The sequence below is a fragment of the Caretta caretta genome, chromosome 4 (genome assembly GCF_965140235.1).
Source record: "Caretta caretta isolate rCarCar2 chromosome 4, rCarCar1.hap1, whole genome shotgun sequence".
Lineage (NCBI taxonomy): Eukaryota > Metazoa > Chordata > Testudines > Cheloniidae > Caretta > Caretta caretta.
In genome coordinates this window covers 121,339,770-121,358,153 of record NC_134209.1, presented here as the reverse complement: position 1 = coordinate 121,358,153, position 18,384 = coordinate 121,339,770, and the positions used below count along the sequence as shown (strand labels likewise).

Genomic DNA, 18,384 nt, shown 5'->3' with positions numbered 1-18,384 from the left:
GGGGCCCAATCCAGTAGGTACACTCAGAGGCTGCCAGAGGAGGAGGGAATGGTGGTCCCATTCAAAATGTGGCCACTGGAGGTGGTGTCCACTTTATAACTTTTAGACCAGTGGTTAGAGAATCCACCTGGAAGGTGTAAGACCCACTTTCAGTTCTCCCTGATGGGGAGAAAGGATTTGAACAAGGGCCGCCCATGAGATGTCCTAACCACCGAGCTATGAGTTAGTCCAATGTGAGAGTTCCTCAGTCTCTCCTGTTGAAGGTGTTCCACTTTGGATACCAATTTAGGTTGTCATTGGGTCAGAGAGAGAGCTGAAGAGAGGCTGACTATGTAGCCTGGTAGTTAGGAGATTAGCGAACAAATGTCATGTCCCCCTACTCCAGACACAGACATTGGCTCACTGTGGCCATGTCTATACTACCCGCCGGATCGGTGGGCAGTGATCGATCTATCGGGGATTGATTTATCATGTCTAGTGTAGACGCGATAAATTGATCCCCGATCGCTCTGCTGTCGACTCAGGAACTCCACCAGGGCGAGAATTAGAAGCGGAGCTGACAGGGGAGCGGTGGCCGTCAATCCCGCGCCACGAGGACGCGAAGTAAGTGATTCTAAGTCAGTCTAAGATACGTCGACTTCAGCTACGCTATTCTCGTAGCTGAAGTTACGTATCTTAGATCAATCCCTCCCCAGTGTAGACCAGGACTGTATTAGCATAGATACATCACTCAGTCACACTGTGACTCCTTTGACCTATTTGTGAAACTGGTGCCATAATATTTACTTACTTCACGTGGGTATTTAGAGAATTAATTAAGGATTGTGAAGTGCTTTGAGATATTCAAATAAAAGACACTGTACAAGAGAATGTAAGATAAAGATAACATGAAGAGATAATAATATAATAATATGTAGTGCTTTTTCCTCCATAGATCTCAAAGCACTTTACAACAGAATTGTTATCCTCATTCTACAGAGAGGGAAACTGAGGCATGAAGTAGTGAAGTGACACAGCAAATAAGTAGCAGAAGTGGGATTAGAACCCTGTTTGCTTAACACACTTGTCTAGCACAGTCCACTATACTACATACTGGTTTTTTTTTTATAAAGTCACATGGGTGAACCTCTCTGCAATAGAGCTCTTCAGTGCTGCGTAGAGAGCTTGGGGGGGGGGGGGGGGGAAGAGACATTGAAAAATAGCAATGCCCTGATTCAAACGGCAGAAAAGGAATAGAAAGAAAAATGTTTTTTCCCCCAGCTGCAAACTCCTAGCTGTGACTTTCAATAACACTTACCCAGGACCCTGTCAGCTTTTAATTTTCACTTTTTATTTTAAAATGGACAGATAATTAACAGACATTAATCAGCCCCTGGTTTAGATTGTTCAATAAGAAGTGAGAGTTAAATTCTGCTGCTGTTTCTTGTGGGAAGTGTTATTGAAAGCCATAAGTTTCAACAATAAGACAAATCAGGTGGGAACAGAAGAGCATGATAGAAATGCCTGGAAGCCTTATTTTTTTATTATCCTTTTGCTGACATTTTAATTTTGTGCAGCAGAATATTCACATACTATATGTATAGAAGCCCATGTTAAAGAATGAGATGGTTTTACTTACACAGGAAAAGGTCAGAACTTACTTCAGAACTAAAGATCTTTCACAAGATTTGCCCTACAAAATATCCTACACATTAACCCACTAATAGCTCCCCTGACAGAAGCTAAATATACAGCAGACAGTGATCCATGTGACATATTTCTTGGGGAACACTGGTAAAGGGTTAAATATTCAAGGCTAGGGCTAGGAGGGAAAATCCCTCCCTTTAATTGTGCTGCTTGGCTGATAATAAGGTACAGCTGATGCTTCTTAAATTGGGCATGGATGGTATGCAGCACTCTTGGGCCTTAAGTCAAATGCACCTGGAAGAGGATTATGGCTCTTATATATACATACATACTGCTGCTTTTTTCTTTTCATTATTTTTTAGGAAGCAGAATTGGAATGGTTTCCTGAAAATGTGTTTCTCTGACAATCAATTGAGCTAAAGTGATAGGGTTGCTTATACTTACCATTTGGCTAGTTAGAACATTTATGCTTAATGAATACAGTAAGCCTAGGATTTGTATATGCAATTTCTAGCTTCAGTGAGATAAGCTCGGTTACTCTGGAAGCATGGCTTGCTCAGGCTGTTCCAAAATGTGTACATTTCCTGACAAAAGGTCAGCTTGCAGGCTTCAGGTCCTTCAAATTGTGATACGATGGGGTGAATTAAGGCAGACACACACCAGTCCAAAGTTGAAAAGAAGAGAAGATCTAGAAGCAAGCAAATAGACTTAACTAGTACTTTCCTTTGATATTACTGAAGATATAACAGTTTGAATGAGCCCAATCTCCTCCTGGCTCATCTTTTTTTCTTTTGCTTGTTACTATAATGAAATTTTAATTGTGAGCAAGTGACACTATAGCCTGTTTGTTTGTGACTGTGATGTCACAATGTAGCATGCTGACTGACTCAGAGGAGGATCCAAGTAGTAAGGGATGGACCAGTTCAGACTGATTATAAACAGTCCCAACCACTACCTGTGCTTTACATTATAAATATAACTCAGTGCATATGAAAGGAACTGAACTGACGTCTGAGGGCTCTATCTAGTCCTAAGATTGGTACAATGGTGGATGTGTCAGTTCTTCAAATAGCTTGTCAAAAAGGGGAATAAAACTCAGGTGTGGTGATGTAATTCAGTCTTCAGACTTGTTCAGATGCTTAGCCTTTCTACAGAGACTGCAGTTACTACTTGCTGGTAGTTTTGGCAATGCTGACATCTGCCCACCAGAAAGTAGACACAGAATACACATTCATTTCACTTTAGGCCTCTCAGCAGCCACCAAAGGTTCCCTGTGACCAGTATTACCAACCAATGAGTGATCTAAAAACAAAAGGCTATGTTCTAACACCATTCCTCTGAAAGAAAAGGAGTACTTGTGGCACCTTAGAGACTAACCAATTTATTTGAGCATGAGCTTTCGTGAGCTACAGCTCACTTCATCAGATGAAGTGAGCTGTAGCTCACGAAAGCTCATGCTCAAATAAATTGGTTAGTCTCTAAGGTGCCACAAGTACTCCCCTTTTCTTTTTGTGAATACAGACTAACACGGCTGTTCCTCTGAAACCTGTCATTCCTCTGAACTTACCCAGGTCTCCAGAAATGTAACTTTAAAGCTAGGCTAGCTCTTCAAAATGCCTGCATGGCTCAGTAATTCCTGGCTGTTCTTGGAACAAATTGGGCTCAGAAATCCCTTGAGACAGCGTGTTTTAGCCAGATTTCCACCCTAACTTTGCAGACTAAAGAGGTTCAAATTAGATCTCATAATATTCCTGACTCCTCCTGGGTGTTTTTTCTAAGCAAAACAAACCTTTCACCCTTTCTCTGTTTACATATCACTAGGTCAAATAGAATGAGGAGATGGGCTACAAGGGAGCAAGACCTTATTTAAACACTGATAGTGCAGTGATTGACATATATGGCAAGAAAGAGTCTGAAAATTCTGTGATAGATATATGGGTAAAAATCATCCCCAGATTCAAAGTCCATTTTTGAGGATAAAGTTAAAACTTTGGGGTTTGATTTTTTTTTTCATATTTGTTGATTTAAGTCACACTGAGACTACAAAATAATAAGCTATTGCTTAATCTTTATGCACATCTCTATCAAATCCTTCATGATAGGGTGTTTATTACAATAACTCTGTAAGTGAGTCATTACTTTGAGAGGTAGCTGCTGTGAGGATTAATGCAGGTGTTGCTACACTCAATAGATGGGTGTCAAATTAAAGCACAAGTTGTAATTCTTGTTACAGCACAAATTGTAATTCCTACCTGAGAACCTCTTTGATTTTTAAGTAGAGCTATTGTAATGTAGCTTTATTTAAAAATAAACACAAACTAAACAAAGACCCCATGTATAAAACTATTTCATCCCTAGTATGCTGTGGTCTGTATATGTTTCATGTTATGTAGTGTATATTTTTAAAAAGATTCTTTTCCTTACTCCAGTAAATACTGAGATATAGATATAGATAGGCATTTTAAAAGTTTGTCCTGGTGTCCAGGAAACAGATAAAAAGAATTAATTTTACTTTCACTTCAGCTCATGCTTTTTCCTCTATATTTTGTTCCTGATGCCTCCTATAGAGCGGGAATCTCCTGAAATTACAGGTTGTTGTGTGATTTTTGCCAATGTGGGCTGAACTCTTGTTAGATTGATACTTTTCACAAGATTGCAGCCATAATCAAACTGGCATGGAAATAGAGGTCCCAATTTGAATGCAATCTTAATGATGGATTTGTATCTGGTCTTGTCCTCCAGCAGCTCTTCCCCTGAAATGTGAAGGGACTTGGAACTGAGTTTTATTTTGGCCCTTCTCTATTTGCAATATTTAGCCAAACCAACATTACTGTGAAATATCCTGAGGTCATGAAAACTTGATCTCTGGACATTGGAAACTTACCATACTGTATTCAGTAATAAAGAAGAGCATTTTTTTCGCACAAAATCAGAAAGAAAATGAATAGGAGCACAGCTCTATTGATGCTAATTTTGAGAATCTGTGGGGCAAAGGCAATGTTATGCTTGTTATTGTTCCAATTTATGTTGTTCTTAACATTAGATAGCCACCATTCACCCAGAAAGAAGAATGCTAAGTGCAAAGTGCTATTTCTATATTTGAGCTTGCACCGCTGGGAGCAGAAGGGGTTGAGAGATTAATGAGATTTAGAACTTGTTTATACTACCTAATGACTCTAACTCAAATTTCATAATAAAAAGAAGGGGTGTTGAAAGACCAAAGCTATTTCTTACTGCCTAGAGTGTCTCAAGTTGGGGTAAGACTTCTGTAGAGAACAGAAAACAAATGTGACGAAAAAAACCCCAGAGGTTGTTTCAACTTCAAAGATTGTGCAAGTCCATTCTACATGTTTTATTGAGGTTTCATTTCCTTTTTCCTTTTCTTATAAATTTTCAATTCTCATTTAGTGCAAGTAACATTAGAATATTCTTTTTCTGTAATCTATGCCCAATGTAAAAATAGTTGCTGTTTTATAGCTCCACGTCCCAGAGGAGCCTTGGTATTTGTATTGCTAAGCAGCAAGGTCTAAATAACATGAGACCGTACAGTATCTTTGGATCATGTCACATTTTCTATACAGACCTATAACAGAAATTTAGGTTGACAATTGACACAGTTGCATTTGCCCCACCATAAATTTAAAAAAAAAAAAAAAGAGATGATCAAGCTCAGATCCTACTGGTTATTATTTATTTACAGAAATTTGGTGTATGTATGCCTGAAAAAACCTTAAACACAGAATATAATGTTCCCTAGAAGAACTGAAATTTGAATGTATTTTAAAGCCTCTATATTCTGGTACTGTCTCTTTAAGAGACAAATGCCTCATATTCTGTTGAGGCTTCCCTGCAGTTGCTCTTAACTCCTAATTAAATATTTATGTGGCTCTGGCCCGGTAGGTCACGTTCTATAATAGCTTTTATAACTTGGTTATTAAATTGCAATCCAGTAATCAAACATTTTTGCACTGCACCCAACAGTATGTATGGCAGCAAATCATAATTTGTTTAATAAATGAGACCCATTGTATAAGTTTGACACTGTCAAAAGGACTGGGTGACTTAATGGAGAGAGCATTGATCATTAACATGTATGTTTCAAGTCCAAAGTGAAATCCTAAGTGAAACAAAGCCCATAGTCTCTGCACAATTCCTCCATAATGGATAACCACATCATCTAGGTATATAAATCTTTACATGGGAGTTCGAAATGTGAAAACTTCCCTATAAAACAAGTGCTTATTTTATATTCCTCTTTAATAATACATTATTAGTTTAGGATTAAAGAACAACATCAACATTTTCGCTGCATGAATACATGTTGTGATCAATATTAAATAAACACAGTAACTAGTAGTTTTCTCAAGGGTAACCAGATGGTGGCAGTTCCAAGTTTAAAGCATTTATCTTTAAATCCATAAAAGAATCAGAAACAATCAATCCAATGCACTCATTATATCATAAGCTGTATTCTCTTGAACAGGATTTGACTAGGGTCTCACCCCTGCAAAATGCTAAGCACCTTCAACTCCCATTAGAGACACTTGGAGTTCCAGGAACTCCGCACCTGACAGGAGAGCTCAGCACCTTGCATGATCAATACCTAAATAAATATATTTATAGTGTTAGGCTGAGCATGGAACTTGTAAGGATTCTTGCACGTTCCTGGTATTTATTCTTTTGGTACCATGATGGGCTGATTAACAGCTCAGTGCTTTAAAGTGAGCCATAGGTCAGTGCCGAGTATTTCTTAGTCTGATTCCCTGTTTATTAGTGAGCTGAGGAAGTAAAATAATGGTGCAATGTAATGAAAGATGTACTAGTCTGTATATTTTTTTCTGTAAGTTCAGTTAATGTGTTTGACATACAAGACCTTCTGGAAACCAACCAACACCACCACAAGTTCCCTGGCAAGGTACTGTTGAACCCCGTACGCTTCCATACACTTGGAGAATGAATGTCCTTTCTCTGTGTAAAAATTCTGACTCCAGAGGTCTGCTCTCTGTGGGTTTTCATAGTGGTATCTGCATAATATATCAATTCCAATTGCATAGCCATATTCTGCAGAGTCCAAAGACAAAGTGATTGCAAAGGTATAACTGAAGGCAGATTGAGTCAGTGAAAACACAACTTGATTTGTATAATCCATATTGAGCTTAGATTCATAGATACTAAGGTCAGAAGGGACCGTTATGATCATCTAGTCTGACCTTCTGCACAATGCTTGTGCTTCTGACAGTTAGAAAAAACATATTGTAGTTGTAAACTAAGCAGATTTGATTTGGAAATTTTTGTGCAACAAGAAGCATGGAACTGTATGAGGTTATATTTGCACTCATTTGTAGAGTAAACTATTATAGAGTACTAGTTTTGGGGTCCTTCTAATGCCCACAAAAGTTATAAATATGACTGACAACTTTTGACCTAATGGAGAGCCCTCTTCAGATATAAGCACATGATTGTTCATACCAGAGGCCATGTTACAGGAATGGTGCAAAGCAGACTCAATCCCACTGATCCTGCTAATTCACCCCAGTTAGAGGTAAATATTGAAATATTAGAAAACCTGAATTTGACATTGCTTTGTTTGTATTTGTCCAGCCCTTGATTAAAAAAACACCATCGGGTTAAAAATCATTGAAAAAGTGTCCTTAGCTACATTATTAATGACTTATTACACTACAGACCTTTTCATGGTGGGAGTCAATCCTTCAAATGCACCTCACTGTGTGTTATTTTTGCTAACTAAGCAATTTAAAAGGGCAATATGATCATTTAGACATATTTGAAGGATGTAAACATCAAAGATGTAGAGGATTTATTAGGGCAGTACATAGAATCATAGGACTGGAAGGGACTTTGAGAGGTCATCTAGTCCAGTCCCTTGCACTCATAGCAGGACTAAGTATTATCTAGATCATCCCTGACAGCTGTTTGTCTAACCTGCTCTTAAAAATCTCCAATGATGGAGATTCCACAACTCCCTAAGCCATTTATTCCAGTGCTTAACTACCCTGACAGGAAATTTTTCCTGATGTCCAACATAAACCTCCCTTGCTGCAATTTAAGCCCATTGCTTCTTGTCCCATCTTCAGAGGTTAAGAAGAACAATTCTTCTCCCTCTTCCTTGTGACAACCTTTTATGTACTTGAAAACTGTTATCATGTCCCCTCTCAGTCTTCTCTTTTCCAGACTAAACAAACCCAGTTTTATCAATCTTCCCTCATTGGTCATTTTTCTGATTTTCTGATAAAAAATAAAGTTGAAAAAATTATTTTTTATTTGTTTTTACAGTTTAGGTTTCTTTCACCTTACTCGGTTTTTTCCCTTTTCTCCACGTCTCCCACTTTTTTTTTAAATTTTGCCCCTGGAAAGGAGGGCGGTGGTTGTGATGGGGTGAAGAGAAGGGCGGGGTGAGAGAGAGAGATACCAAAACTAATTTTTTTTTTCATTTTGGAAAAAGACATTTCTTTGTCAAGAGAGGTTTTAAATGAAATATTTCAGTCAGCTCTCGTCAAAAGTACAACAATGTATCTTTTCCTACAGGCTTTGCTGTTTCTAGTATTTTAATTATTTATTTCATTCACTGCCTTGCTGCACTGTCAAATATGGAAGATCATACATATTTAATTTATTCTGGCATATCTTTGTTCACTAGGGGCCTGGTCTAAAGCCCATTGAAGTCAATGGAAAGACTCCCTTTAACCTTAATAGACTTTGGATCAGACCCCATGCAATCTTTGAAACCAACACTGGTATTGCAATGTAACTTTACTGAAGAGAAGCTATAATCCCTTCACCACCCCTGTGTGGAATGATTTGGGAGAGTTGTGGTTTGGCTAGCTATGTTTCACCCACAGCAGTAAATGATCAAGCTAATTAAATTAATTTTCTATTTGTATTTTTTATAAATATGGGGGGGGGAGGGATGAGAAGTTGGAACAGTGTCAAATCATACAGGATTGGTGAAATTTTAAATCTAAGGACCCAATATTGTAACAAAATGTATCTGGTACAGTGCACAGGAAAACCATGCTTTTCCATTGCTCTGCCTTTAAAAATAGCTTATTTCCTGCTGAAAATGGATAAAATATATTTTCATTAACTACTCTTTGTTCTGGTATTGCTAACTCCCCAGGTCCTCCCTATTCCTTGCCTCAATAAATAAAAAAGTCACTTAGAGAAAATAAAGAGGTTTATAAAAGGATCAGGATAATCTATATGTAATAAAGACTTCTGCACCAAACAACCTTGGCCAGGATTACAGGGGAAGTAAGAGAGGAGACACCTTCTGGCCAACTGTCAGCTTGGGATGAACTAACAGTGCTCCCCTCAACTTTTGTCTGGTTGTGAAGGGAAGGGACAGCTGGGAGCAGTGAGGAGAGTTTGAGGTGGTTTTGTGCAGCAGGGCTAAGTTGTCTCTCCCCAGCTAGTCACCCATCAAGTGTTAAGTAGCTGGCAGGCTCATTAGACAGGAGGAAGCTGCAATTGCAACCTGTAGGTATGGCTCCTGTCTGCCGCAGGCTCAGCTCCTTCTTTGGCTATGTCTATACTGCACACCACTGGAACAGAGCTGCCGGAGCTTTCCCCCACTACCTTCCCCCTGCTGGAGCCTTTCCCTGTTGCCAGAGTCTTTCACTGTGGTTGGCAAAGGCTCCAGCAGCAGAGAGGCATGTAGGGTATATACCCTAAGAATCTGGCCTGTTTACTCTCCCTCACCTAAATAGTGCCTCACTCTCTACACTGCTATTTATAACATAACACCATCAGGAGTGTGCATTGTAGACATACCCTTTGTTTTGGCATGTTCTCTGCAGGCTTTGAGGGTCTTTAGAGGAAGAAGGGTCTGTATGGGATATGGAGGAGCAACCCCGCCTGGGGCAGCAGCTTTTTCTTTCCTTATCCTGGCAGAAGTGGAGCACAATTATGGGAAGGCTCAACTATAAGGAAGACACATGTGTGGACACACAGGAGAGACAGCTATGTGGGAAATTTGGGGAATAGGAGAGAAGATTGCAGGATTTGGAGGAGGAGGAGAAAGAGACAACATGGAGAAGAGCCAAGAAGAAGTTTTGGGGTGAGGGAGAGAATGCAGCAAATTTGGGGAAGGAAGAGGAGAGTGACTGGAGTTCTGGTAGAGGAGAACCTGGGATTTGGGTGGAGAATTTTGGGAGAAGTAGACCACTGGAGGAATTTGTGGGAACTAGGGGAGTCTGGAAAGATGTCACTTTGAGGGAAGCCTAGGGAAAGAGGAGAGATGAAGTTTAGTGTGAGGGTGGAAACTCATCAGCACACCCTCTGAAGATAGTTGCAGCATAGGATGGGAGCCAGTCAAAGACAGCATCATAGGAAGAGAAGTGGGAGGAGGCTAAAGAGGTGTTACCTGTCAGCTCTGAGTTCTTGGGGAACCAGGGCGCAGTACCTAGCCCCTCTGATTCATGAAAGACCTTCCCCATCTTCCCCAGCCCCTGGTTGAACCAAAGCTGATCAGAAGAAAGACTTACAAAAAGAAATGAAAAGGCAGTGGAAGACGCATCTCAACCTCTCCGGACAAGGGTGACAGATTAAGGAAACTCTCCTAGCCTTATTTGCATTGGAGATGAGACAGGGACACATCTCCATTAGCATACAGAATGGAGAACGGAGATTCCAAGGTAAGAACCACATGAAACTCTGGGACCAGAAAAGCAGGGAAGCACTGCATGATGGGGAATCTCTGATCCAGATGTTAATGAACCTATGCCTACACACACCCAGCTCAGTAGTTATCAGACCAATTCTAGTAATAAACCCTTTATTGGTATCCAAAATACTGAAGCTCCCTAATTGCATTGTGAGCTCCCTCCAAGGAACACTGCCCATAGCCAGGAATGATCAGTTTCTATTGTCTAGCTTGAACAATATTTTATTCTTTATTTTTGATGCCCTAAAGCTCTTGCATTCTTAGAATTCTTCTAATGCTTTTTTTGATTTTAAGTAAAAAATCAATGTACATGATTAACAAAAGGCTTCTTTCTTTGAGGGATTCTATCAATTAAGTGCCTCTTTTTAACAGAGATGTTTAATTCTGGTGAATTATGTTTTGTTGATTGGTTTTATATTTCTAGCACCAGCCATCATCACTGAGTGAAAAGGGAAGGTTAAAAAGGAACCAGGTATCACAGCACATATATGTTTAAATGATGAACCACAGATTAAAGAAGTTAGACTTGGTTTCTAGGTATTTTCTCCTTTCTGACATAGAAAAGGGTAATAGAGTAGGAAGATAGTATTATATCTATATACAGAATTAGTGAGAGCATTTTTGGAATACTGTGTCCAGTTCTAGTGTCCAAACTTCAAAAGGGATGTTGAAAAGTTGGAAGAATTCAGAAAATAACTACAAGAAGGATTCAAGGTCTATAAAACCTTCCTTGGAAAGACTAAAGATCAATCTATTTATTTTATTACACCCCAAAAGTATGTTAAAGAAACATTATTCACATTGCAAAGTCAAGCCTTCATAAATTAGCCAATGCCAGAATTATGGTTCCCTCTGCAACCCTAACTCAACCCCGTTGTGAGTATGCATTATGACAGTCTTTAATTAAATAGCATGTGACTATTTTTTCCAATTATCCTTGCCTAACCAGTCAAAGTCTCCACTGCTCAGGTGTTTAATCTCATTCCAGGTCTCTTGGCCCAGCCAGTGCTAGTCTGTTCGTTGGGGCTCCCTGTCTAAGTCCAGCCCCCTTTCCTAGTCCCCCCCCCACACCCAATCCCAGTCTCTTTGCCCAATCAGTTCCAATTCCCTCCAGCCCCACTTTTTGTCCCCAGTCTCCTGGTCCACTAATCTCAGTTCCCCTCTCCCAGCCCCTTGTCCAATTTGTGTCTCTTCCCAATGGCTCCCAGTCCCACTCTGATGTTTAATCCCAGTCCCTTTCCTGGGTTCCTCATTCAATCTCATTTTCCCACATACCCAGCTCCTCCCAGCCCCTCCCACTCTCCCCACAGATCCTCAGCTGATCTCAGTGTACCCTCCAACCCCAGCCTACTGTCTCCCAACTCCCCCCATTTCCCTCACTGGTTCTCAGTCCTAGTCTCTCCCACCTCCCAATCTCCTTGCCCAACCAGTCCCAGTGTCCTTCCATTTCCAGTTACAGTCTCTCTCTCTTTCCTCTCCTCTTCCTCCCCCTGGTCTGGATCTTGTCCCCTTTGCATATGAATCAGGTGGCTTCCTCCTCCATGCTGCCGAGGTGCTTGCAGTGGGGTAGTTGAGAGCACAAGAGAAAAAGGCAGCCTACTTTCAGTTCCAGTACCTGGCCCCACAGTGGCCTGGAGCAGCCAGGAGCAGCCATTCCAGGGAACTATATGGGGTGGAGGGACTGTGCTCAGTTGCTCTGGGGGAATAGTTTATGTGCAGTCCAGTCACACATAGGCACTATGAGGGGATGGGCCATGCTCAGCTGCTCCATGGGATGGTCAGTACTACGAGCTGTGAGATGCTTGAGCATGCTCAGAGAGATGGAATCCTCTGGAAATTTTAGCTACTAAAATCTACTGAGTATGTGCAAATTAAGACTTTTCGAAGGCTTATAATAATTTGTCCAAATTTGGGCAGATTTTCACAGAGACAGCAAAAGACACTTCCCTGACACAAATTCACACACTAAATTTTAAGTCCCTGCTGTAAAGCACTACAGCTCCTCAAAGAAAAGGTTGCCAGATTTTTTAAAACATTGCAAAACTATGTATCTTCCTCTAGTTTCATTTGCATTCTCTCAGCTGAACAATTTTAGCTGAAATTTTCCAAAATATTTCATTTTGAGGCAGCCTGGGGAATTTAAGCTCCAAATCTTTAAAGTGAGGCAAAGTTATAAGCAACTGAAAACAAGGTCTTATACTAGGATGTGCTGGGCATCTTAACAATTGATGGTGCTACCAGCCATGCCCAAAAAAGATGAAAAGGTGATTTGATCATGGTCTATAAGTACTTACATAAGGAAAAACTAACAAAGGCATAATCAGACCCAAGAGCTGGAACTTGAAGCTAGAGATATTCAGACTTTTTTTTTCCAAAGGGGGAGAAGGGTTATTTCAAAAATTGGCACAGCTTACCCAGGGAAGTGATGAATTTTCATCTCTTGAATCAGGTTTGGATGTCTGTCTAAAAGATATGCTGTAGTTCAACCAGATGTTATGGGCTTGCTGTAGGAATCACTGAGTGACATTCTATGGCTCATCTTTATGCATGAGATTAGATTAGACTAGATGGTCATAAGGATTGATTCTGGCCTTTATATCTATAAATCTACAAATTTATGTGGATAGACTGTCAAGAGATTTGTCTGTCGTCATGACTTAAGTCTGGGAACAATTCTGCTTTAATGGAAAATTGTTACATTGGCTTCCACTTTCTTAAGACACAGGAGAGGTAAGAGGTTAACCTTAGTGTGAATACTTTTAAGAACAAAATGTAGCCACAGACTCAGATTCTTGGGCATCCTCCAAATCCTACTTGCTAAACTACATGACTCTGTACAGTTCTTAGAACATCTCCACCTTCTGACTTTCCATCAACTTTATACCAGAATGAATTTGGCCCATTGTAGCTAATATATTGGATGCTGACTAAATAGTGCTATGCTGTTGGAGATGAAGGAGTCGCTCTTATCCTCTTGGTTATTTCCACATGTGATGAACGGCAGAAGTTTTCTTCCTGTGCTGTTTATCTGTATTTAGAAAAGAAGATATTATCTGGTGATACAGTAGATGAACCAAGTGGCTATCAATTTATTAACTGTCTTTTGGATTAGCTGTTCCTACTCCGTGATAGTCCTCTTTGTGTCAGTACTTTATGTTGTGGTGATCTGCTCTGGGTCTTCAGCCATTTTCACTAGTTCAAGCTGAGGGGAGCTGTTGCAGGAACATGCCAGAGCACAAGTAGACTCACGCTCTCCAGGATTCCCAAGGGACGAGTGAGCTAGAGTGAAGGGTGTTGCATTCAGGGTGTTTGTACCCTCTTGTGGTTTACCAAATTGAGTTAGAAAACTTTTGCTAAGCCTGTACCTATTTGCTTTTGCTATAATTTGAAGAGAGTAACTGTGTAAACCAGAAGGATTGCCCTTTTGGTGGGATTCTGCAGATTGTTCCAGAACTGCTGGTGAGTCTTGGAAGAGCCAGCACTAGTGGCAGGGACTAGGAAGTGTATTGCTGGGTCCCCACTACCAAGAGTGGTGTCAGACACAAGGTCTGCACCTGGAATGAGTGACTAGAGGTGCAAAGCCAGGGACAGTGCCTAAACTCTGCCCAGCCCCAGGAAGCTAAAGGCATGTGGGATTCAGCATTTAGATCCCCTCACAGCAGTCTGAGTGCCCAGCAGGGAGAGTGTGACCAGAACTGTTACGTGACAAATCTCCAATCCTAACCCAATTGCACTGGATTTATCGTGATCAGGAGAGTGTCTGGCTATATTAGTTGACTTTACAATTAACTAGGATAGTCTAGTAGTTGTCTTGGTGGCAATAAAATCCTGAGCTGCTGATCATGACCAGCACAAACTACTGTAGTGGGAAAAATCTGTATTTCCACTGGATTGCTTAAGTGAGTAAAGTGAACAAGAATTGGTCTATACCTTGAAACAGTTGACACTATTATTAGCACTCCCAGTCAACAGGCAAAGGACTTGGAACTTAAATGAAGTCCCCACAGGTTAGCTGCTACCCTGATTATTTTGTGGATAAACAGATGACTTCCATCTTCAGTGCTATTACTGAGCATCACCATCTTCATTTTCAAAGCAAACAAGAGAATTGTTATCCGAATCCAATGCAGTTTCCACTGTCTGATCCTAGAGGAGCTGACTGAGTCGTCTTTAGGTCCTGATCAATGTATTAATGTATGAATCCTGGTTCAGATTCACACTGACATAAGAAGATTTATCTTGACGCCAGGATCACTAAAGACAAATATTTTGTACAAGGTTTCAGTTGTATGTTGACTTGCAAATTCACAGACTCTGAGAAGAAGTTAGGTCTTTGGGATATTTAAAATATGTAGTGCTGGCTGTTTATCAATGAAGAAAACAGATGTTGGCAAACTGTGTACCAAACTTTTCAACAGGATGTGTGATTTATAAAGCAACTGAAAAAGGGCTGTAAATGGGAAAGAGCCTTCTCTGATACACATTGTGGTTTCATTTGACATTGAGCAGATTCTAGCATCTCTTTCCAAAGAGATTTCTAGCAAACAGTTTTCTAGCAAATTTCTGTAAGACACTACTGCTCGTCAATTGACTTCCCTTTTAGGATATATTGCCAGACTTCTAGAGTTACCCTGAATTTGAACTATTGCATCTTAAGACCCCATTTACGGAAATAATAATTATTGTAGAATGAAGATGGGGGCGGGGAGGAGGGGATGATTGCATTTCTTATCAGCTATTTAATAAACAACTTTTCCAATGAAACATTCTAAAGTTCCTTTGAACCACAAAAACACAGAGCTTGCATATTATATATCATAAATCTAGCTTCATGGTTTCTCCTAAGGGAGTGAAGGAGCCTATTTTTTATCTTATTTATACTGGATTTACAGTAATTTAATTCCATTGCATTCAGTAGACTTACTCCTTATCTAAACCAGAGTACATGAAAAAAAGAATCTGGATGATTGTGTAGGAGGTGTGCAACATATTATGAAAAACAATATGCTTTACTTTCACATATACTGTCAAGTAAACAATTCTCTGGTTTGTGGCCATTAAGTGATTGTGGAATATATGAAACTAAGGGTTAACCTTTTCTAACCTTACAAAGTAGCTCTACTGGTTTTTATTTTATTAAAGATGATTAACCTTAGGTAAGGATTAAAATATTTTATTACATTATTACAATTTTTGTGGGCAGTATTTGCAAATGTTATTGATTCACATTCACGGGGTTATTTGTATTAGTATTTGCAATTATTTTTTTCAGTGTTTGCATCATTCTGCTAATCCCCCAAACTACAGTCACAGAGCCCCCCACCACTGGGCAATAGTATATAAAGGCTTGACAGAATTAGAATTTTATTTTTTATAATTTTGGTATCAATAGTACTGTTTATTTAAAGCATTTTTAAGATTTTTATTAATGTAAATTTTCACAGCTGTGGAAAATTATGTGGGGGGGGAGGTCAGACAATTATCTAATTGCAGTAGACATTGAGATTCAAAAATTTAAAGCTTTATAAACCATTAACAGAAATGATCAACATCACATATCAAAATACACAATGTAAATATCCATTAAATCAACAAATCATACCGGTATTCACTATTTATTCATTAGGCAATTTGTAATTGAATTTGTCTAATTCAGAAGTCTAAATCACTGGATTTTGACTCTAATAAGTTCTGAAGCAGCATTTTTCTTAGTTTGTGTATCTGTATATTTCTGTTATTGATGGACAAATTTTTCATCTGTGTGTGTATGGTGAAATTGACATTTACCAACATTTACTGATTAAAAACCTAACCCTTCCAAGGCTAATTATATACTGAGAGAGGGAGAGTCAACAACTCTTGCAGGAGAACTCCTTACTGGTAGCACCATCGCTTACCACATCATAATCACATTGCAAGAGTAAGTTCAGTTGGTTTGCTTTTAGAAGAGGCTGCATTTCATATATTTCTCCATTTTAGGGGCAGAGTATCCTGAGAACTGCAGCCACAGTTTTCTATAGTCAAATGTGAAGGCATATGTAAAATGAGAAGATCAGAGGACAGACACATTTCCTAATTTCAGAGGAAGAGCTGCTAAATAACAGCACTGCAGGGTGTCATCATGGCTCCCCTAATCATGAAGGTTTGCAAATAGCCTGGCAGCTGGTATGTGGTGGCCACGGCTTATTTCACTAATCACTATTGTCTTACTATTCCCTTGCATAACTTTTGTCTACTTGTTGTTGTCTCCGCCTGTTGTCCGTTGTCATGTACTTCAGTTGTTAACTCTTTGGGGGCAGCTGCTGTCTTTCCATTATGTCAGGTTTCAGAGTAGCAGCTGTGTTAGTCTGTATCCACAAAAAGAAGAGGAGGACTTGTGGCACCTTAGAGACTAACAAATTTATTTGAGCATAAGCTTTCGTGAGCTACAGCTCACTTCATCGGATGCATGTAACTAATCACTCTCGTTACAGTGTGTATGGTAACACCCATTGTTTCATGTTCTCTGTGTATATAAATCTCCCCACTGTATTTTCCACTGAATGCATCCGATGAAGTGAGCTGTAGCTCACGAAAGCTTATGCTCAGATAAATTGGTTAGTCTCTAAGGTGCCACAAGTCCTCCTGTTCTTTTTCTGTTATGTGTGCCTACAGCACATTGCAGCCCCATCCACACAGCAACCTGTAGGCGCTACCAGAATAACAAACAAATAAGCATAACTATATGGCCACATCTAAGTATTTTCTTCCTTTTTCCCCCAGATCAACTTTTTTAACTGGTGAATAAGTTGATTTAAGAGACAAACAGAGTGTAGTCCGACAGAGAACTCCCCGTGCTCAAACAGCCGTGGAGTTAGAGGTTAGCCTGGCTGTCATCTCACCAGTTTTGTATTAATCCAAATGAACATTTTAATACATTAATAAAATAGGATATGGAAACATTAATTTAACATAAATGCTTATCACTGAAGGCAGCAACAAGAAAACAAAGAGGTGAGCAGCCTGATTCAGCGAGGGATTCCTGTATTGTCCTATGTGATAGAACTCTAGGGAGGTCTGTGCTGCTGCTCAAAAGCAAATGAAAAGAAAACTCGGCTCATACTATAATCATAAAGAAGATAAAGAATTGTACAGAAGGGAACTACTGATAACCCTTATGTCATCCAGTATTTGGAAGGGTATTTTTCAAATCTACATAGAAAAGGGACTAAGTCTGAGTGTCTAGGGGCCCTGTCTAATGTCACCTGTATCAATGGTAAGCCCAACATAACGTCATTTCTTGATCATCAGTGCTGGTGAGAAATTTATTTCTTTGCTGTTTTTCTTTCTTTCTTGTGAAGTTTCCTTGAGGAAAGTATTCATTTACATTTTAAATAAATTTCTACCACTTCTGCCAATAAATAACTCTATTACTCTCTTGCACAAGTGCTGCTGCCACTCTTCTCTGGCCTTCTGCTCCTTATTATTCTGCATATCGTTTTACATTATTATACAATTTCTGATTTTCATTCCGAGCCATCGGCGGTCTGTGTAATTTTCCTTTCACTCTCGGCTTTTGCCTTTCTTATTATTGTACACGCTTTTTAATTCTTTAGTATTCACAATTGATAGTTTGTAATTGCAGTGCAGCCCTCTCTTCTTCGCTTGTGCTTACATTTTAGACTTCCACATTCATCTACATTGTCCTTATTTTACTGTCTTTATTGCTTGATGGAATGCACAACCCCTGAGAATACATTAACGCATCTAACCCATCTTCTTTCTCTCTCTCTTCCCTCTCCTGATTTATTCCATTTATTTTCACCTAACCCTTCTATCAGCCTTTTTAAACTGTGGTTTTCTGAAATTCAACATTCTTATTTTTCCCTTTTTAATCTCAATTTAGTTCTAATTATGAATCTCAATTAGATTATGGTTTCTTCTGCTTAGGTGCTTTCTCACTGCTACAACTCTAATTACTTTCTTTTGTATTTAAAATGTCACAAATTTTCTTTTTTGGCTCTGCTATGTAATAGCACATCAGAGCCTTCATTATGCTATCAGCAGAGCCATTGTGTATTGTTAAGATGCGATAT

At 39.5% G+C, this 18,384-nt stretch overlaps 1 long non-coding RNA gene across 1 annotated transcript in view; it reads left to right on the top strand.

The window, feature by feature from the left end:
* Nucleotides 1-516: 516 nt before the first annotated feature.
* LOC125636124 (uncharacterized) overlaps nucleotides 517-18,384 on the top strand; it is a 117,652-nt gene continuing 99,784 nt past the window's right edge. Inside the window, exons 1-2 of the long non-coding RNA XR_007356474.2 lie at nucleotides 517-603; nucleotides 10,092-10,280. This is a non-coding gene — a long non-coding RNA (uncharacterized LOC125636124). The remainder of the gene's footprint in view (nucleotides 604-10,091; nucleotides 10,281-18,384) is intronic.